General features: G+C 49.6%; 1 long non-coding RNA gene across 1 annotated transcript in view; it reads right to left on the bottom strand.

Moving 5' to 3' along the window:
* LOC147741957 (uncharacterized) overlaps positions 1 to 23,290 on the bottom strand; it is a 111,042-nt gene that overhangs the window by 87,083 nt on the left and 669 nt on the right. The window lies entirely within an intron of this gene.

Raw genomic sequence — 23,290 nt, 5'->3', positions numbered from 1 at the left:
AAGATATTGTCACGTCACATTGATTATAATGCATTTCCTGAAAATGAGAAACTATGTGTGGTCCAATGTTTAAAGGCATATGAGGAATGTACAAAGACCTAGGGGCCTCAAGGTTGATGGCAACTATTGATTGCTTTGCAAAAGACTTTTAGACCAGTGGTGGCTGCCACGATTGCCAGATGGCTTTGCTTCATAATGCAGGGAGCGGGTATTGATACGCAGATCTTTGGTGCTCATTCAGTGAGAGGCGGTATGGCGTCAAAGTCTTATAGTTAGGGATCTAATATACAAGACATTATGCATTGTGCAGATTGGACTTCTGAATCAGCGTTTAAGACGTTTTATTATAAGCCGGTGGGTGATATTACTTCTGTAGTTTTTAAAGACCGTTAAACTAGCATAAACCATTTACTAGCATTCGCGCCAAGAATTTTCAATTCTATTAAGGACACGAAGGCGAGGATTATCCCACCCGGCTTAGTTTACAGTAATAAGCTTGCCAACCCAATTATACAGTGATTACGGTGGTGTAATTTCCTTTCTTTCAGGATCTGATAAGAAGTCGGACTGAACGACGACGGACGCCAGGAGTTTATGCCTGAGGCTTTGTTTCTTCCATGTTGGAGGAGTTATAAACGTATTCAAGTTATTGTTGGACTTGGGATGATGGGAGCACGCAAGGGGTTCTTATGGACTAAGGGGGCGTGCCTATACATATGTGCATCATGGAAAATGTAGTTTGTTTTACTGTTTTTTATGAAAATATACATTTTCATTGGCTGCTTTGTTTATTGCAGTAAAGATTTAGAAGCATAATCCTCGCCTCTGTGTCCTTAATAGAATTGAAAAGTCTTGGCGCGAATGCTAGCAAATTTTTGATCTTCCCTCATGTCACTGCTTCGATGCAGCACATCGCTGCTGACAGACGCTCTCCTGCACAGACATGCCTAGAGCCACCCGGTTCACCGTAAGTTTGCGTGCAGGATTTAGGCAGGGGAGGGAGCATGGCGGTCGGAAGCTAATGGCCGCAGGCGGAGCTCCCGGGATGTGTGGCGTGCGTCAACTACACTGAGGTGTCAGCTGACTCTGGAGACTCTGCTGCCGACTTTGCTTCGCTTCGCTGCAAGCTCCACTGCTGCGCCGCCTCGGAGGAGCATGAAGCCGGGAACTTAGCGAGCATTGAGGAAACTTTCTACCGCCTCAAATTATCCCTCAAATTATCCCGCATGACTGGTTAGACCCGTAATTTGTGACCAGCGGCTAACTCCGATTAAATTCGCGGCTCCAGTGGGGGTTTCTTCCTGGTGTTTACTCAGGAACACACCGCTCGGAGCTGAGCAGGGCGGCGCCCTATTCATCTTGCCACTGTTTTTTTTCTTTTTTTCTCTGCTCAGCCTCTCAGACATCATATACCTCAATGGTGAGCGAGAGATTTGGCAAGGGAATCAACCTTAGCGGGGACACAGCGGTGGAGCAGTCAGGGTGCTGCATCTTGGAAGCCACGAGGAAATGGAGGAAGCAAGCTCTTAGTACCCTCGGTGGGCACCACGAGGTAACAGCGCACCATCAGCAATTGCAGCGGATCCTGTGTCCAGAGGGAGTAAGGTAGGAGAGAGAGAGAGGGAAAAGGGGTCAGTGGGAGTAGAGTGTGGGGGGATTGGACACCAGGGGCAAGAGAATCATACTGGGGGCGCCTTTGGGGGCCTGTAGGGAGGCAAGACCCTATCCTCAACAACGAGGTTGCCGCCCAATAGTTTGGGCTGCATGGAGAGTAGGAGTGAGGCGGTGTTAGACTGCAGTCCCTTAAAAAACGAAGAAGTCACTTCGCCTAAACAAGCCTTGGGGAGATATACGCTCCGCAACAGTGGCCTAGCCATTTCATCAGGTCAGTCCAAATTAGCAGAAGGATTGACATCAATTGTGGAGGTTAAAGCAAGAAATAGGCAGACACAAGGAAGAGACACTAAAAGTTCACAAGAGATACCACAGGATATCCCGCAGGATACTCCCAGTAAAGGAAGGAAGAAAAGTAAAAAACAAATGAAAGCCTGCCTTTCTGCAAAATTAAAAATAACACCATCACTGAAATCATACTACAAGATTTGCAGTACCTCTTCTACCTCCTCTACCTCCTCTGCCTCTATCTCTACCACCATACCTACTCCGGCTCACAAACAAAACGAAAGCATGACATCTAAGGGAACCACGGTTTTGGCCAGTCCTGCTCCTAGCTCGGATCCAACAAGTGCAGACAGTAAGACAAGCGATGTACCCCTTGCTGGTCTCTTTTCCAATGAGACAGATCATATTACAGCTCGAGAATGTTCGACTGAAATACATCCATCAGTAGAACTTTCAAACAGCTTTTCAGCTCTTGCTGTACAAGATCTAGATATGACTCAAGAGATCGAAGCGGGTATAGCAGGTAGTGAAGGCTCATTAGGCTTGCTAGGCGCACCAGATTTACCAGGCACCTCATTGGGATAGGAGACGGAGGGGAGAACACCGAAAAGCCAAACAAAAGTACAAGTGCAGGCACAAGAGCAAGACACTGGGGCACAGGCTCTCCCACCAACCCCCCACCCCTCCATCCAGGAAGTCCAGATACCCGGAGAAAAGATTCTAGAGCACCTCTATTGCCTCATACTTCTGCTCCTGGGACTCTAGCGGATATTCTGTTGAGTCTACGTGACAACATAGGCAGGAGATTTGAAGGTATCGACAAGAGATTTACAACCTCAAAGGCAAAGCAAGAGGCTATTCAGGCATCATGTGATCTTTTGTCATCTAAAGTCGAGGAGATTTCATTGAGGACGGATTCTCTAGAGGCTGAGATACCGAAAATAATGGAATCTATAAAGACCTCCTCCTCCACGTTGAATAAAGTGATCCGGCAAAATCAGGAGCTACAAGACGACATTGAACGGCTTGAGAATCATTCTAGGAAAAATAATCTGAAAATATTGAATATTCCAGAGGACATTGGGGGGAGCGATATTAAGAACTTTGTTGTCTCTCTCTTAAAAATACACATATTAAAAAGCTCAGATGAAGACCTGGACTTGTCATCAGACATCCAAAGAGTCCATCGAGACCCGTATAGAAGAGCTCCTGGAAAAGACCGTCCCAGGAAAATACTGGTTAACTTCTTAACGTATTCCCTCAAAGAGAGGATTCTATCTCTTGCCCTTAAAGCCGGTCAACTAAAATGCAACCTGACTTCTACCCCATTCTCCTTTTCTATTCGGTCAGATGTGTCCCATCGAACAGCTACAAGACAATGGGAATTGGGCAAAAGGATGACCATATTGAACACCCCCACCCACTACGCCGGCCACAGGCTTGACCCAGTCTTCTCATTCAGCAAGCACATCTCCTTCAGCCATGCCACCGGACTCCACTGGACCAACCACAGCTGCGTCCACTCCAGCTTCAAAAAAACTATGACCCATCACCACCCGCAACAGGTCCCCCGCCGATGCTGGAGCAAGATCACCGCCGAGCAGCTCACCGCCTCCCTCAGCCAGAACACTCCCACCAGCACAACGGACCTCAACAAAGAAGTCAGCAACCTCACCAAGTGGCTGACCGCCTGCGCCGATGACCTCGCACCACTAAAGAACCCTCCCAGCAGACAAGGCAGCAAGAAAACCCCCTGCTTCGCCGACAAACTCAAGGAATCCAAGAAGAACTGCTGCACGCTCGAGAAAGCCTGGCGGCTCGACCACACCACAGACAACAGGACCGCCCTCAAGCACGCCATCCGCAAACACCATCAGCTGATCCGCGCCACCAAGAAGACGGCACTCAAAGAACGACTGGACAACAACATCCACGACAGCAAGGAACTCTTCAGCATCGTCAAAGAGTTCTCCAACCCCAGCGCCGGAAACAACGACATCACTCCCTCCCAAGACCTCTGCAACTCACTCGCCTCGTTCTTCCACTGCAAGATCGCCAACATACACAACAGCTTCGACGCACAGACCACGCACCCTACCACCGAACCAACAACCGCCACCACCACCCTCTCAACTGGACCCCAATCAGCACCGAAGACACCACCCGCACGATGAACTCCATCCACTCCGGATCACCAACCGACCCGTGCCCACACCACGTCTTCAACAAAGCCGACGCCACCATCGCACCCCATCTTCGAGACTCAATCAACTCCTCCTTCCACACCGCCACCTTCCCGGAGAGCTGGAAGCACGCCGAGCTGACCGCCCCCCTGAAGAAACGAACGGCGGAACCCACCGACCTCAAGAACTACCGTCCCATCTCGCTCCTTCCTTTTCCGGCCAAAGTCATCGAGAAGACCATCAACAAACAGCTGGCCGCCTTCCTCGAGACGAACGGATCCCTCGACCCCTCGCAGTCCGGGTTTCGGGCCAACCACAGCACCGAGACCGCCCTGATCCAAGCCACCGACGACATCAGAACCCTGATCGACAACAGGGAAACAGCGGCCCTCATCCTCCTGGACCTCTCTGTGGCATTCGAAACCGTCTGCCACCGAACTCTAGTGAAGCGCCTCAGCAACATCGGAATTCAAGAAAAAGCGCTGGAGTGGATCATCTCGTTCCTCACCGGAAGAACCCAGAGAGTCCGCCTCCCTCCGTTCAGATCCGAGGCCTCCGAAGTCATCTGCGGCGTACCACAAGGATCTTCACTCAGCCCAACCCTCTTCAACGTCTACATGAGCCCCCTCGCAGCCATCGCACGCCAGCACAACCTCAACATCATCTCCTACGCCGACGACACCCAGCTCATCCTCTCCCTCACCAGCGACCCCACCACCGTCAGAGCCAACCTACACGAAGGGATGAAAGACGTTGCCGACTGGATGAGGAACAGCCGCCTTAAACTGAACTCGGACAAGACGGATGTCCTCATCCTGGGATCATCACCCTCCGCCTGGGACCACTCCTGGTGGCCCCCGGCCCTGGGCACCGCTCCCAAACCGACGGACCACGCTCGCAACCTGGGCTTCATCCTGGACTCCTTCCTGTCAATGACCAGACAAGTCAACGCCGTCTCATCCTCGTGCTTCAACACCCTGCGCATGGTCCGCAAGATCTTCAGATGGATCCCCACGGAAACCAGGAAGACTGTCACCCAGGCACTCGTCACCAGCCGACTGGACTACGGGAACACCCTCTACGCCGGAACCAGAGCGAAACTTCAAAAAAGACTCCAACGCATCCAGAACGCCTCCGCTCGACTCATCCTCGACATCCCCCGACACAGCCACATCACCGGACACCTGAGAGACCTGCACTGGCTCGCCGTCAGCGAGAGAATCACGTTCAGACTCCTCATCCACGCACACAAGGATCTCCACGACCTGGGCCCCAAGTACCTCAACCACCGCATGACCTTCTACACGCCCACCCGCCAGCTACGATCGACCGGCCACGCACTCGCCACCGTACCACGCATCCTCAGAGCCACCGCCGGAGGAAGATCCTTCTCCTACCTGGCAGCTGAGACGTGGAACTCCCTCCCCACCCACCTTCGGCGAACCTAAGACCATCTCGCCTTCAGAAAGCAGCTCAAGACCCCAGCGCCTTGAGACCCTCCCGGGTGAGTAGTGCGCTTTACAAATGACGTGATTGATTGATTGAACCAATTGGAATATGCGGCATGTAAAGGAGGTTGATGCCCTAATCGACAGGATTAAAAGGAGAGGTGGGGGAGAGGAGGATGAAAATTTTGGCAGTGGAGGAGGGGCGATGTGTAAAGTATAGTAAAACTCAAAACTCAAAAACTTAAAACTTAAATTGATGAATACTGGTTTGAGTAAAAATATATAGGATCTGAGGAGGCAGAGAAGGGAAGAGTCGAGGCTGGCACCATTCACTTGAATAGTTGTAGTATATTTTCTTTTCTCTCTTTCTTCACTTTATTTCTAACTACATTGCATATGGCCACACTTCCGGGGAGGGCTTCGACCGAGGGCGCATGCCCAGGAGGAAGGGAGGGCTCCCCAGGGATGCAGTAGGTAGGGGGGGTCACAGGGGGTTAGAAGGGGGGGGGAGGCGGGGAGCACGGGTGGGGTTGCAGTGGGAAAAAACAAAAAAAATGTCCTTATATCCCGTTTCATCATTTTCAATTATGTTAGCGCAGGCCATCAGGCTTAGAAGGGTGAAGGGGTTGGTAAATAAATGACTACTATAAAGATATAGGTTATATCTTGGAATGTGAATTGGCTGCGGTGTAGCAGAAGGGCGCTGCAAGTTATGAAATATCTAGAACAGTCGGCAGCACAAATATTTCTCAAATAGGAAACGCGCCTAAGCTATTTAGAGACCAAACATATCTTTTGTAAATTTAAATGGATAGAACATTTTCTCTGCTCACAAAACACGTCACATAACAAGGGGGTCGCAATTCTGATTAGAAAGGGAGACAATAGTGTCATTAAATCTGTTTTAACTGATTGTACTGGTAGGTGGATCCAGATGAGGGTAGGTTGGGGGGAGACTGAAATTATGGCCCCAATGTGGATGACCCCTCTTGCCTACTTAAAGTTCAGACTAATTTCATAGAAGTTACAACTCCCGTAATAGTCGGGGTGATTTCAATGTACTCCTTAACCCTGCTCGAGACAGATCGAACCATAGAAAGCAGGTGACAGCTCCACTTACAAGGCGAGCAATGATCAATATGATCCACGATCTTGGATTGGTTGATATCTGGGAGGCCAAAGGGGGGACGGGATCTGGGTTTACTTATTTTAGCAAAAAACATGGTCGTGCATCGAGAATTGACTATGTACTTACTGATAGAGTTGGTTTAGATAAAGTGGGGGATATCTCTGTCCTCCCATGCATCCTCTCGGATCACGCCCCCATAACTTTCTTCTATACAGGAAGCATAGTTAAACCCCGTTTCGGTGGACGTTAAATAGAGCTATGCTGCAAAATCAAGAGCTAATTAGCAATATTAAGGAGTCCCCAACCAGGTTTTTCCAAGAGAACGTAGGGTCTACCTCCACAGAGTACGTATGGGACGCATTCAAGGCCTACATACGAGGAGTATTTCGTAGCTTGATCCTATATAGGAACAGAGAAGATAGGCAAGGATTTAAAATATTGGAAACAGAGGCAGCTAGACTTGAGGAAGCAAGATTGAACTCTCAACCAGCGTAAACAGCTCAAATCCTCAAGGAACTAGACCGAGTTCGCTCGGAGTATAGAGCCAAGTTGGATGAAAAAGTGAGAGCCCAGTGAGAGGCAACTAGAATGGAGCATTATGAATACGCGGAAAGGGCAAGTGCTACCCTAGCATGGAAGATAAAAGCTGATAGGGCAATGAGCAACATCAAAAAGTTAATAATTGACGAGGCTGGAACCACGTCAAGTAAACATGAAGATATGCGGCAATGTCTTGTGTCTCTGTTTTCCCAGTTATATAAGGAAGAGGGTACATCAGATATAGATAGCATCCTTACATGGTTAAACAATAAAGCTTTACCATTATTAACTAAAGAAAGCCAGGAGATGTTAGAAAGGCCAATCACTGTGGAAGAAATTAGGCTCCACATCAAAAAGATTAGGAATAACAAGGCGGCAGTGACCGATGCTTTACCCGGTGAGGTGTATAATAAAGCTCTAGAAGAAGATATCATACCCAGACTACATGAGCTATTTAATCATGCATATATATTAGAGGGGGGTCCCCCGTCCTGGAATGAAGCAACTATTGTGCTTATACTGAAACCTGGAAAGAGTCCACTAAAGGCGGATTCCTACAGGCCAATCTCCCTGCTGAACGCTGATTATAAGATCTTCACTAGTATTTTAGCAGGGAGATTGGTCAAAGTAGTGCCACAACTAATAGGAATAGATCACAAAGGTTTTATTCCGGGTCGGCACATTCAAGAACAAACTTTGCAATTAATAGATTGCATAGACTGGGCAGTAGCATGGGCAGAGCCTCTCGCAGTGGCCGCGTACGACGCAGCAAAAGCGTTCGACCGAGTTAGCTGGGTCTTTCTTTGGGAAACTCTAAGAGTAATGGGTTTCGGACCAATGTTTATAAAATCTTTAAGAAAATGTGATGAAGGGGCTTCGGCCACTATTCTCCTTAACGGGATAATGACAACAAGATTTGAAATTCAGAGAGGCACCCGTCAGGGGTGTCCTATCTCCCCTCTGTTGTTCAATATATATATCGAACCCCTAGCTCAAGTACTTAGATTAGACCCTCAAATCACGCCGTTCCGTGTCCAGGATCTTAATATTAAACTCGCCCTTTACGCAGATGACCTGCTAATTTACACCAGCAACCCTACAGAAGTTTTTCCTAAAGTAGAGAATACCCTATGCGACTTCGGAAGACATTCTGGATATGCAGTAAACCCTTCTAAAACAGAGATAATGTGTTGGGGGATTGAAGGCTGGAACGGGAGAGTCAGCACAGGATTTAAATACCTGGGGATAAACATAGAGCAGGATGTGTCGAATATTCCCTCGACAAACTTAAGGAGAGTCTCAAAGGAGATTGACCACCTTTTCCTTAGGTGGAAAAATTTACCATTGACAATCTATGGCCCAGTGAATATAGTTAAAATGGTAATTTTACCCAAGCTGACCTTTCTTTTCAGTGCCATCCCACTAGATTTTCCCAGTAAACTTCTAAGTAAAATCCAGAGTAAGATTGGGAGTTTAATTTGGGCCAATAAGAGTTCCAGATTGTCCTGGAAGAAACTAAAGAGAAGGTTAATCAAGGGGGGTCTGGCTTTACCCGATGTTCTCTGCTACTGTATATCTTTTCAGTTTAAAAATAGTCGCTGTTTACTGGCCAGCCCAACTGACAATAATTGGGGGAGGATTCTGAGAGCCATGGTCAATCAAGAGGGAGGGGGAGTTGGGTTCTTGTACAAATTCGGGCCCCCCAGGTTTTTCAAAAAAGTCCATCTGAAGGTGATTGAATCTGCACTTAACATCTTGCAAAGTCTTAAGGTAAAGTGGGGGATAAAATACTTTTCAGACCTTGCCCCTATTTGGAATTCCCCAGGGCTTCCAGATTGCCTAAAAGACAGTCTGGCTGATCCAATTGAGAGTGCAGGTATCCTGGTGTGGTCCGATCTAATATCCTCAGATGGGGTCTTACCGTGGGAAGTCCTGAGAGCAAAGATTGGAGACAACTTTTCTAGCTCTAAATTTCTACAACTATCATCATGGTACGCGGCAGAAAAGGAGAATACAGGTGGAAATTATGAGGCGGAGATAAAGTTCCAAAATACAGCTCCCATGAAGAAAGAAGTAGGGCTATGGTATGGTAGCCTATTAGATAGGGAAGACACTGAACTACCAACATTACATACAGTTTGGGGGTCACCTATATTGGAGAATAGCGCTTCTGAGTTCTACTTTTTGTCTCTTAAAAACCTTATAAATTTGTTAAGTCTGCTTCCCTCAAGAAAAAACACTTTTACACTATTAACAGGTTGTATTATACCCCCCAAAAAATTGCAAAGTTTGCTCTGAATCAACCTCCCCGATGTCCTAAATGCGGCTTGATAGAAGCAGATGATCTACACATGTTTTATGAGTGCACTCAGCTGAAGAGCTATTGGTGTAATATAGGGAAGGCATTGATGGGTATTTTTTGCCTGGAAATCATCTTAGATATACAGCTAGTTATATTTGGCTTAGGCCCAGGCACTATGAACTTTGCATCGAGACAACATATGGGCCTTTTTCTATGCTTGATCCTGTTGGCCCGATGGGAAATTTGCATATTATGGAAAGATCTCGCCCCCCCCATATATGAGAAGTGATTTCGTGCGGCCTTGAACATGGCAAGACTAGACCGTATCGAGGGAAACATCTGGTTGCCCTTGGTTTGCTGGGGCAAGGAACTAAGGTTGATCTAAATCTGGTCTGATGATTACACCAAGCCTCGTACAAAGAAGCTGGCCTGGTAGGGCCGAAAGCGAATGCAGGAACATTGACCCAGGGCGCCCAGGATCAACAGAGTCTGATATGTTACGATGGCGGACGCTTATGGTGGTATGAGGACAAAAAAAAAAAAAGTTTGCATGCCGCCTTCTTGAGATTTCACACATCCAGCTACCAACCACGTTACTGGCCAACTCTGCTTCTTTTTATGGTCCTGTGGTGTCAATAAAGTTGATTGACTGTTTCATTCGACCAAGAATTTTAAAGGTTGAAGTTCAAATTTTCGACAGTATTCCTGGTCTTCGATGGATCTCTACGGAAGCGCTGAGATGACACAGGTTTTTATCGTGCTTGTTCTTGACTGTCATTGTGTTTCACGTCTGGAAATTTTTCTCCGTCTCAACTCCAGTAAAATAACTGAACTCGCCTTGGGAGCATATGCGTATTGAACATTATGTATTGGTGCCTCTTGAATTGTTTATTTTACACCCCTGTTCCTATGCTGTCTCTGTTTTTCCTGTCTGTTCTCTCTAAGTTTGAGAACTGCTGGCGGGTAATTTATTACATGTCTACATTTACTGTTATAGCAAGCACTTTTTCTTTTACAAAAGGGATATCTAAACATGTGATACTTAGGTGAGTAGTCGCTCAACAGCCTTGGTCTAGAATCCATTGTTGTCTCAAGCATACAATGTGTTCCCTTCACTAACTTTCTATTTTTGTTGCTGGGGGAGCCATGCAAAATTTTACTGGTTCGGTTACAATACTATTGTCCATGGACCCCAGGAATACGCCAAGTTTAGAGTCCAGGTTTTATTCAAGATGGTACAAGATCACAGCAAGACCATATCAAGATCCCACCAGGAGCAGCCAGCAGGCAGCTCAGCGGAGTCAACTGTGACTCATTTGACTCACAACATTCTAAGGCATGTCATCACTGTAAGATTCTACAGCCAGGGCATGCATAACATTGAAGTCAGGATATAACACAGTGCTTTTGTTTTGCTGCACCTTAAGTCAAAAATGTAAACAATGAGACATTTTGCTCTCAAATATTCAGTCAAATGACTGATGTGCATTTTGTGTTACATTGTAGAAATTTCACATAATCACATGAAAACAAAATAACTACATTTCACACCTCCCTATTGAGGTTTAAGATATGCTGGTGGATGAGATGTGGAGAAAATAAGGTCCTCCATGTCTAACATAGAGTGAACATAACAGGAGTGATAGTGTGTAAGCGGGACCACAGGAAGAGGCAGTAGGCGGGTCTTAGTAATCAAAGGAAAGCTTTTATTGATGACAAAAGTTGGTCGGTGCTTTTGAGCCTGCCCGGGTGCTTCCTTGGTGACCGGCTCCTTTCAGCCCGACTCTTTGACAGGACCCCCTCGGTTCGCCTTGTCTTTAAGGTCCGCCTTCGTTCTGCTCCGTCCTGCTCCGTCGTGCCGCTTTCTCTTCCAGGAGATATGCAAATGAAGGGAGAAAAAGCGCGTTACTGTCACGGCCTTTCTCTTTCAAAATCCCATTCACCAGTGAGGGGGGGGGGAAAGAGGAGTGAGATGACTTTGGTAAAGTGCTCCCAAGCTTTGGTGGACTGTACCCCCGTGAAACTGTGAGTTTTCTAAGGGCAGTAGTGGCCAATCCGCACCCTTCCCCTTTTCCCGTGTCAGCGCTCTAGCGCCTTGCCCGTTTTCCGATCCAAGCCGCTATTCGTTCACGTACCTCGTGAAGCCACGCCCCTCCAGGGGAGTGGCTGGGCGGATCGCGGTGTCGGTGGCCTCCAGGCTCGGTTCCTAGCTCCGAGGGTCTTCCGGATGCCGCTGGCAGTCTCTCGTCTCGGCGGGACTCCGCTCGATCCGCTCTCTCCTCCTCGTAACTATGGACGTCCTCTTCGCCGTCTCGCTCGAGTCTCCCCGACCGCCTCTCCTCTGCGGGGCTGATGTCCGACGGGCTCTGCTCAGGCTCGGCGTGGTCGTCCTGTCGGTAGTCCGGGGGATCGTCCTGCCTCCGCTGGAGTCCCTCGTTGGTCTCTGCCTCCTCCGTAGGCTCCCTGGTCTGGATCCGTCGCTGTAGTCTCCAGTCCGTGGAGTCCTCGTCCCACCACTCGTCTCGGCTTCGCTCTGTTCCTCTCCTCCGACACTCTGCTCCGCCGGTGTACAGACACACCTCTTCTGGCTCACCTGCGTCTTTTCTAGGGTAGTTTGGCCACTCCCCTTCATCACCTGGAGACCAGTTAAAGGGGCCGCTGCCCAGATCCTCTTCTTCTCCGCTGTAGGCTTCCTCCACTTGGTGCCAACACGGCGCTTTCAGGCTGGGCTGTGGAAACACAAAGGGGGGTCCACAAGTTACTTCGACCCCAGGGGGCGCCAGGGGCACCCCGTTACATTCCTCCCCCCCTGAACTCTTCCGTTCGGGAAGTGGATAGCGAGAAAGAAAGTCCGCACCAACATTGTCAGTTCCACGTTTATGTACAACAGAAAAGGAGTAAGGCTGCAGGGCTAGGAACCAGCGCATCACCCTGGCGTTATTCGCTTTATTACGGGCCATCCATTGCAGTGGGGCGTGGTCAGTATACAGGGTAAACGGTCTGCCCTCCAGGTAATAAGACAACTTATCAACCGCCCACCTTATTGCTAAACATTCCTTTTCTACCGTTGCATACTTCAGTTCTCGGGGAAACAGTTTTCGGCTAACGTATAGTATGGGGTGGTCTGTTCCTTCCTCGGATTTTTGGGAGAGGACTGCCCCTATCCCATAATCCGAAGCGTCCGTGTGCAAAAAGAAAGGTTTTGAAAAGTCAGGGGAAGTCAAAACCGGGGAGGAAGTAATACAGGATTTTAAGCTGGAAAAAGCCTCTTCCATCTCTCTAGTGGGGTGGAGTAGCGTTTTCTCAGGGATCCGGTGTTTTAGGGTGTCCGAGAGGGGGGCTGATATCTGTGAGAACATCGGAATAAACCTACGATAATAGCCAATCAATCCCAAGAATGCTCTCATGTCTTTTCTTGTTTTGGGGAACGGGGTCTCGGAAATGGCTCTGACTTTCTCGATCTGAGGTTCTATCATTCCGTGCCCTAGGACATAGCCCAGGTATTTAACTTTTTGATAGGCCATCCGTGATTTCTTAGCGTTGATTTTTAATCCAGCTTGTTGCAGTGTATCTAATACCTTCTGTAGATGTTCCATGTGTGTTTCCCAGTCGGGACTAAAGACGACAATATCGTCGAGGTATGCCGAGGTGAACATAGACAAGTCTTTCAATACCGTATTCATCAATCGCTGAAACGTGGCAGGGGCACCGTGAAGACCGAAGGGGAGTACGGTAAATTCATAGTGACCGTCCTCGGTTGAGAACGCGGTTTTATGTCTATCCTCCTCATGGAGGGGTACCTGCCAGTACCCCTTAGTCAGGTCGATGGTGCTAATAAACTTGGCCTCTCCCAACTTCTCGATCAGCTCATCGATGCGAGGAATCGGATAGGCGTCAAACAGCGATATTTCATTAAGGGCGCGGAAGTCCATGCAGAATCTTCTTGTTCCGTCGGGTTTTGGAATCAATACTATTGGGCTGGACCAGTTGCTCTTTGAGGGGCGTATCACGCCCAGCTTCAACATATCCTGGATTTCCTGCTTTATCCCTTGGCGTCGGGATTCTGGGACTCGATATGGCCTGATTTTCACGATTTTTCCTGGCTCGGTACGTATCCTGTGAGTGGCCAGCGAGGTCCTTCCGGGAACATCCGAGAAGACCCCTGCGTTCTTCTTTAAGGTGTTCATCAGTTCTCGTCTGTCTTTGTCCATCAGGTCTTCGTTCACGACCAGTTGGTCTATCGTGCTGGAGGACGGCCGGGGGAGGTCGTCCGTCAAATGTACCCCGGTAGGGGGGGGTCCGAGCCACTTCTTCAACAAATTGATGTGAAAGACTTGAGTCTTCCTCTGGGTTATCTGTAGCTTGTAACTGGTGTTACCTATAGTACTTATGATCTTGTAAGGGCCTCCCCATTCTGCTTTAAACTTTTGGGAGGAGGAGGGCAGAAGTACCAGAGCCCAGTCCCCCACGGCCATCCTTCTCCATTTCTTTCCTTTATCGTATATGGTTTTCTGACGCTGTTGGTTTTTCTCCAGATTGGCATACGCGAGTTCTCTTAATTTTCCTATTTTGGATCTGAGATTACGGGCGTATTCAAGGGTCTTCAGGGTTTCTTCCGGTGTTTCTTTCTCCCATGCTTCTTTGGTCATTTCTAGGAGGGAGCGGGGTTGTCGCCCGTATAACAATTCAAACGATGAAAACCCCAAACTGCTCTGTTTTTGGCCTCTTAGAACATACAAGGCAAGGGGCAGTACTTGATCCCACTCGGCTCCGTTGATTTCTAACATCTTTCTTAGGGTGGTTTTCAGGGTCCTGTTGTAACGTTCGACGAGGCCGTCAGTTTGGGGGTGGTAGACCGCCGTTCTGATCTGATGGATTCTTAGCAGTTGACACACCTCTTTCATGAGCCTTGATACAAAGGGCGTGCCCTGGTCGGTGAGGATCTCCTTCGGGAATCCTACTCTTGAAAACATTTCAATCATCCGGTCTGCAATGAGTTTGGTTGTAGTGACCGTCAATGGATAGGCTTCGGGGAACCGAGTGGCATAGTCCACAATCACCAATACGTACTGATATCCCCTTCTAGTTTTAGGGAGGGGTCCTATTATGTCCATGCCAATCCGTTCAAAGGGGGTGCCTATGATGGGCAGAGGTTGTAGAGGAACGGCCGGGGGGCGGGTCATGTTCTTTTTCTGACAGACCTCGCACTCCTGACAGTATCTCACAGTGTCTTTGTATATCCCGGGCCAATAGAAGTGGCGGAGCAGGTTTTGCGTGGTCTTCTCTGCCCCTATATGACCAGCTACCAAATGGGCATGGGAGTAGAATAACACCTGCTCCCTGAAGGATAGGGGTACTAGCAGTTGCTCTGGATCATCTTTTTGAGCCTGCCTATACAGTAAGTCGTTTTTGACCATAAACCTTGGATATTGTAAGGGAAACAGGTTCTTATCTCTTTCCGCTGCGTCCCACGCGTTAGAGAGGGACGCGTCATTTACCTGAGAGAATCGAAAACTACGGTCAAGCACCCACGGTTCGTCTGATATTAAGGCAGGGACGTTTCTCTCCTCGTTTCCCTTCTCTGGGGGGGGGTCAGTGGCGGATAGGCTGTACTTAAACATGTTTAGAAAATCGGGGTTATCTGTCCCTATAATGAGGTCCTCTGGGAGAGTGGCTAGAACCCCCACCCTTAGGGTATGTGGACTCCTCCCCCCTGGTTCAATGGGCAGCATAGCTACCGGATAGGCCTTGACATCTCCGTGTACACATCGTATGTTCACCTGGGTTTGTGAGAGGATCTGGGAGGGTAGAACCAGACGGGCGTGTACCACGGACTGGCGACAGCCCGAGTCTAACAGGGCCTGGAGGGAGGTGCCGTTTACCCCAACACTTACCCTGAATGCCTGACCCATTTCGCTGGAGAACATCACCGCCTTGGGAAGGTATCCGACCTCCATGGGTTCTTCCTGAGGCTTCCTACGGGGGCAGAGTCTGGCGATGTGTCCCCAGGTGCCACATTCAAAACATTGCGGCCCGGTAGGCAGAAGTCCCTCGGTCCTCCAGGTTCTTGGCCGAGGGATTTCCGTAGGTTTCACTGGTTTCCTTTCGGTTTTCATCGGGATTTTGTGTTTCTCACTCTCCCAGGTTTGAGCGATCCTAGGTTGGACTCTAGAGAAGGTCGTTGCCATGTCCACGGCTTTCTCTATAGTGAGGTGGTGGTGTTGTCGTAGCCACCTCTGGGTGGCGTAGGGCAGGGCCTCTAAGAACTGTTCTAAGTAGATCCTGTCCATGATCTCTTCCCTTGTACATACGGACGGCGTCAGCCATTTGTCCGCGGCCATCTTGAGCCTCACGAACAGGGTTTTTGGGGACTCTCCTGGGGCTCCTCTCTCCTTACGGAACCGGATTCGGTAGGCCTCCTGGTCTAGGCCCAAGTGATCTAGGATGATCCTCTTTACATCAGCGTAAGTAGTATCGCCCGTGGGGTTGGCCACCTGATAGGCCGCCTGGGCCTCTCCTACCAGGAGGGGTGCCAAAAAGAACGGCCACTTGGGCACGGGCCACCCACATGCCCGGGCTGCCCTTTCAAAATTGAGCAGGAAGGCGTCCGGGTCCTCTCCTGGCTGATACTTTTGGAGGGATACGCCGCTGATATGAGGGTTAGTGGCCGACGCGGTGGCTGGTTCGGTAAGCACTGGATTCTCCATAGCTCGGGCGGCCACCGCATTTTTCATGGCCTCTCGGTCTGCAGCTGACGTGATGATCTGCTGTTGAATGGCCCACTCCAATCTCTCTTGTCCTTTTACCAATGACTGCACCACCTCATCCATCTTGGCGTCGCAGATGGTCAAGCTGCCCGCATTCTCCACCACTGTAAGCGGGACCACAGGAAGAGGCAGTAGGCGGGTCTTAGTAATCAAAGGAAAGCTTTTATTGATGACAAAAGTTGGTCGGTGCTTTTGAGCCTGCCCGGGTGCTTCCTTGGTGACCGGCTCCTTTCAGCCCGACTCTTTGACAGGACCCCCTCGGTTCGCCTTGTCTTTAAGGTCCGCCTTCGTTCTGCTCCGTCCTGCTCCGTCGTGCCGCTTTCTCTTCCAGGAGATATGCAAATGAAGGGAGAAAAAGCGCGTTACTGTCACGGCCTTTCTCTTTCAAAATCCCATTCACCAGTGAGGGGGGGGGGAAAGAGGAGTGAGATGACTTTGGTAAAGTGCTCCCAAGCTTTGGTGGACTGTACCCCCGTGAAACTGTGAGTTTTCTAAGGGCAGTAGTGGCCAATCCGCACCCTTCCCCTTTTCCCGTGTCAGCGCTCTAGCGCCTTGCCCGTTTTCCGATCCAAGCCGCTATTCGTTCACGTACCTCGTGAAGCCACGCCCCTCCAGGGGAGTGGCTGGGCGGATCGCGGTGTCGGTGGCCTCCAGGCTCGGTTCCTAGCTCCGAGGGTCCTCCGGATGCCGCTGGCAGTCTCTCGTCTCGGCGGGACTCCGCTCGATCCGCTCTCTCCTCCTCGTAACTATGGACGTCCTCTTCGCCGTCTCGCTCGAGTCTCCCCGACCGCCTCTCCTCTGCGGGGCTGATGTCCGACGGGCTCTGCTCAGGCTCGGCGTGGTCGTCCTGTCGGTAGTCCGGGGGATCGTCCTGCCTCCGCTGGAGTCCCTCGTTGGTCTCTGCCTCCTCCGTAGGCTCCCTGGTCTGGATCCGTCGCTGTAGTCTCCAGTCCGTGGAGTCCTCGTCCCACCACTCGTCTCGGCTTCGCTCTGTTCCTCTCCTCCGACACTCTGCTCCGCCGGTGTACAGACACACCTCTTCTGGCTCACCTGCGTCTTTTCTAGGGTAGTTTGGCCACTCCCCTTCATCACCTGGAGACCAGTTAAAGGGGCCGCTGCCCAGATCCTCTTCTTCTCCGCTGTAGGCTTCCTCCACTTGGTGCCAACACGGCGCTTTCAGGCTGGGCTGTGGAAACACAAAGGGGGGTCCACAAGTTACTTCGACCCCAGGGGGCGCCAGGGGCACCCCGTTACATTGTGACACCCTGAAAACCACGAATCATTCTACAGGCCTCAGTACTCATTCAGAATCTCATGGCTTCAGAAATAAAACATTTTCAATAGTACTTACCACAAACTCATTGTTGTTACTCATTTGCCTTAACATTTCATAACCACTGACAAAGCCAGTAGTCCTAGCTGGTGTTCAGTGTATGTCAATTGTTGTTATATATCTAGCTTTTGCAGTTTTATATAGAGCAAACGTGTTCCAAAGCCACTGGAGCACTTTACACACACGCCATATCACTTTACACAAGTTCAGATTCATTTTTATTCCTATTAGGTACAGGTAGGTTAAGTGATTTGCCCAGAATCATAGGATGTTGAGCTGATGCCAGTACTTAAACCTGGTTTCCCAGTTCCAAAATTTGCAGTTCAAATCATTAGGCCACGTCTCTTTCCCAGTCCCAAAATCCCCACTCCCCATATCTGGATGCAGTGACAGAAAGCATAGAGAGGAACCAAAATATGCTTGGTGGCACACTATGGAAACCACAGAAAGTTAGTTTATATGTTTAAGCCATACCAATACGTGCATAGTCAACGTCCCCTTGTTGCACCCCCCACTTTTCTTTTATCCTACTAGGAGCAATGGAAAAAGTATTACTACTGTATAAAAAAGGTAAAATATGAATTATCCGCATTTGCTATATTTTATAAAGTCTTTCTGCTACTTACGCATGGATGAAAAGTTGGAGATTTTCAACCTGGAAATTGAATGAATAGTTTCATGTTTTTATGAGCTGTGTTAGAGCTGGCTGTTTCTGCTTGGCTAAGGCTGACGCCAAAGCCAGGCAGAAACCACCATTCTAGTCAGGGCAAGGGAGTCACACGCCAAGATAACCCCTGCTCACCCCCTTGGTAGCTTGGCACGAGCAGACAGGCTTATCCCGGAGGCAATGTGTAAAGCATTTGCGCATGCACACAACAGCAACAACATCCTAGGCACACCACAAAAGGAACTCCACACAAGGTTATATAAAAAACCTTCTGTATTGCAAAACACATCAGATAGTAATCACACAATATACATTGTGCCAACTGGCATGGGCAATATTCACAAGGGATTATTTACAGGACAGGGCCACATGGGCCACTGTCAGAATCAGCACTTAGTAGAAAATAGCACTTCTAGAACATAGAATATAGGATATAAAATCACTGTAGCACAAATTAGCAAATATAGCACACAACCAGTAACCACTGGTAACAGGTAAGTACCACCTACGCAACCCTAACCGCCTTAGGAGATTGTCACGCAGGGAACCAGGACCTCACTAGGACCACCTGTACTAGAAAGAACAATCACCTAAGTATCACAATACAATTAGGGGTATCAGCAAGAACACATTACACATGATGCATCACAACATTTAGAGGTGTAGGGAAGGAAAACACATGATGCATCAACATACATTCAGCGGTGTAAGAACAAGGCACATGATGCATCAAAAACACATTCAGAGGTGCAGGGAAGGAAAACACATGATGCATAAACCAACACATTCGGAGATGTAAGAACAAGGAAGACACATGATGCATAAAAACATTCAGCGGTGTCAGAAAACAACTCAATAGCGCAAAAACACATGATGCCTAAGAACATTCAGAGGTGCAGGAAAAACCACACAATTGCGCAAAACTTACATAAGCCACCACCTGTGGCAGTCCCTAGGCCAACTGGCCTTGTTGGGGCTAGGACGCCCTGTGTCAAAATGTCAGGGCCCTAAACGTGGCAGCTGCCCACAAAGTGCTGGGCAGCTGTGAAGACAGTGATGGGGCCAACGTTGGAGCCTTCCAGGCTCTGAACAAAACACTTGTGTCCCCCAAGAGCCTCACTGGGCTCCAAATAACAACAATGTGGGCAGGGAGCCTTGTGGGCTCTGAAACTGCTTAATGCCCCCTAGAGCCCACGTGGCTCTAAACAACTGTGGGGCCATGGAGCCGCTCAGGGCTCGAACTCCAACTGCCACTTGAGCCTCGCAGGCTCTGAAGAGACATTCGGCGTCGTTGGAGCCCCCCTCTCTGGGGGCTCAGGATCACGGAAATGGCCCCGGAGCCTCTCTGGCTTGACAATGCCCACTGCCCCCAAGAACCTCTGTGGCTCTAAACACAAAATGGCCCGCCATTGGAGCGGCCCCCCTGAGCACACGGGGCCGCTCTGACTCTGTGCCTGCACTGGTACAGCCACCCCTGGGCCTCACGGAGTCCCCCCCAGCCCTTCACCACTCACCGGGCTTCTCGGGGGACTCCTCGCCATTCGGGTAGACTCTGGCTGCACGCAGGGCTCTCCTTTCTGCACAAGAGCCCCGCCAGCCACTGCAGCACTCCTCCTGTCTCGCGGAGGCACTTGGGCGCTTCCCGCAGTCAGCGGTATCTTCTCCTTCGGCGCGGCACTTCCTGCTTGGTGGCCCCGGGCTCTCCACAGCTACGGGAGCCCCGGGTCGCGGGAGCACGTCGCTTCTTCTCTCCCTGCTCGAGGAGGCGGGGTGGGCTCCCGACCTCCTCACTCTTGTGGCACCACTACCGCCTTATGGCAGGCCCCGCCTCCATCCCGGCCGGGCCTGCCTGACTTCCGGTTTTGCTCTCTGTGGCCCACGGGGACAATAACGAGGGGTGGGCACCCTCGGTTTCAAAATAAAACATAGCCGCGGGGTGGCACCTGCTAAATCACTCAATAAACAGGGTGGCACCCGTAATTTAAAAATAGCGCAAATCGGGCGCCAAGCAGGGTAGACACCTGCAAGCTCAGGGGCACAAGGGCAGGAGCGCTTCCCTCCTTGGGAAATCGACAGCCTCTGCCCAGGATAAGCAAATATAGCGCTCAGCCTACAAATAGAGTGCGGGGAGGCTGCAACAAAGCCTTGGCAAAGTCAAAGCAATCCAAAAAGGCACCAGCAGTCCTGGAGATCAAAGGATGGAGCAACAGAGCTCCCAGCAAGGAAAATCCTCCAGGCATCCAGGGGCTGGGCAGGGCCCAGTGAGGCAAGCCTTCCCCTGGGCCCAAGCAGCAGCACGCCCCTGGCAGGATTCAAGTCAGAAACAAGAACATTTTGTAAGGGGACACAGCCCCTTTTTATACAGAGAAATCCTTTGTCTAGCAGGGTGCAGGCAGTGAGAGAACCAGCTAGAACTGGTTATAGGGAATTCCTTTTACTGGCCAGGCTAGGGGTATCAGACGCACCCCAGGGGGTAGAGCCAGCATTGTGTGGGGAAAACCCAGCCCCATTCAGGACCCTCAACCCAGACAGTCAATCCGCAAGCAGGCCCATGCTCACTACTGGAGCCAGGCTCCAGCCAATCACACGCAAGACACAATTTACACAAATATGCCAACTTCTAAAAGTGGCACTTCTACACTAGACACAACCATGCCGCATATATCATTGCGCAGCATTCAATCTCACGAGTTCGCACATACCAAACTCGACCCTGCACTCCCCACACATCAGGAACCACCATGGGCATACATATTCCCCATGCATTCCTAGGGGAGGGCAGGTCACTCACCCCACATTCACAGAGAGCTCACGCACTTTACACTGTACCACAGTGAAAAAGTGCGCAGAGACCTAAAATCACCAACACCAGGTCACAAAAACAGGCTAGGAAAAAGCAAAAAGTCTTGGGCTGAGCCTGCCAAAAGGGCCGGGTCCAACAAGCTGGATTTGTGACCACGCTTGCAGATTCACCTTTTGTTATCCAGCTGACTCAGTTAGCTCATTTGAGACTGAAAAGCCCATGCCTTTAATAAAAACACAAAACAGCTTGTACCAGAACTCAAAGGGCAATTGCTAAACAAACAAAGTCAGGAATGGCGGATGTCACAGATGATGTAGGGTATCTTCGAGCTATGATTTGACCCCAGGCCAAACACAGTAAATTGATTGCAACTATTTTTATTAAAGACGGATCAGGTCCATATAGTAAAGCTTTCTGAGGCAATTGTCATCATGGGTTCAATATATCAGTCCCTGTTTCAGGGAGAATTGTTGTAATGCTAGACCAAGTGTTATCCTGGACAAGCGATTTCATAGTATGGTGGTGCATTTATCATAATGTAGGCATGTAGCTCAGTGATCTGAACCCCCCTGCTGGAGACACCACATTCTGGCTCCTCAGCAGTAGTGCTAAATGAGACCCCTACTCCTGCAGAATCTCTTGAGGGGCCCCTGAGTCTCCCATGAGCCAGTGGCTGCTGGTGGGGGCCACGTGAATTTGGGGACCCACACTTATTTTTCTGCATCAGAAATGTACCTTTAGCAAGAGAGGGAAAAAATCTGAGCGAAAAGATGGTGGAAGAGAAAGACGTGAAACACGCACAAAGGGAGAAAGCAGGAAGACTGAGGTAAAGAGGGAGGGAATGTCTGGTAGTGGATTAAAGAGGCCTGAGGTGCTTTGATATTAGGAGCACTGGTATTAAAAATTGCACCTGCCATGGGCTTCTAAGCTTAGCTTTGGGCACCAGCACTCATTCGTTTACAAATTAAGCACTGATACTACGCAAATGATATGGAATCAGTCCATTAGGAACCTGGTCTTCATAGACTCTGCTTCCGAGCAGGTAAAGCTTTGAGATGGGGGTCTGCGAGATGAATGGGTATGTGGCTGGGATACGCAGCTGAGGCCCTCCAATGATGGGATGGTGCCAGCTACTCTGGCATGTACAGCACTGTTAAGCGGGACCAGTGAAAGTAAAGAAAGTTTAGGGATGGAGGCATTGCCTAGCGACCGTGGGGGCGGGTGCATGAAAGTGTGGGGATGGCAGGTGCTCAGAGGTTGATGCAGACCAGCCAACTCCCACAGAGCTACAGTGTGTCACAGAATATCAGCTCCCTTCACACGGTCTCACTGTGAGGAGCTGATATCACACTGTGACAGGGAAGACGAGCTGGAAACCACTGCAAAGAACAGATTTCCAGCTCATCTTCCAAAGCTTTGAACAGGCACCAGCTTAGCATGCTTTTCTTTTTGCAAGAGGAGGGTTTAGGAGGGATAGGGAGCACAATGGTACATCTTAGCACCAGACCCTGCTCCCTCTAAGACCCCACCGGCTTCTTACCGAGTGACTTTCTTCTTAGTTGGCAGGTCTAGGTCATGGATGCCAAATGCATGTGGAGCTATGTATGTTTCGTTGACCAGTTGGCGATTCCAGCAGGCTCCACCGAAGGTGTGTCTTGACCATTGGTAACAGAGGGCTTCGATGGGTATACGTTGGGAAGACATTTATCAGGGCACCAGAGAGGGTAGCTGAAATTAACTTCATGGGTTAGCAGAGTTCAAGCATTGGGGCATATTTACAATGCCCCTGCGGCACAGTTACGCACCTGGAGCATCACTTTGTGACACTCTGGAGGCACAGTTTGCTGGCCCATATTTACAAGGCCACACAAAGCCACCCTATGTGGCTTTTCAGGGCCACGTAAATATGGTGTACGGCAATGCCTTACTCTGTGTGGAATGGGAATTTAATGGGTTTTGCTGTGGGTGTTCTCATGCAACACCTATGGCGTCTGACACTGCCTCGGAAGGTGAACATAGAATAAATCTGAGGAAGCGCAAAAACGAACGCCTCCCCACAGCAGGTGTAACGAGGTAAATCTTTTACATTTTAACTCTTTCCACATGTGCTGCATTCTGTAGCACACTGAGAACGAGGAAAATGCCTCCTTTGATAGATTTTGTGCCAGAAAAACAATCATTCCAACAACGCAGATATTCTTGCACCATGGTGCAAG

The sequence above is a fragment of the Lissotriton vulgaris genome, chromosome 1_1 (genome assembly GCF_964263255.1).
Source record: "Lissotriton vulgaris chromosome 1_1, aLisVul1.2, whole genome shotgun sequence".
NCBI classification, from domain to species: Eukaryota; Metazoa; Chordata; class Amphibia; order Caudata; family Salamandridae; genus Lissotriton; species Lissotriton vulgaris.
This window is presented reverse-complemented; position numbering and strand designations above follow the sequence as displayed.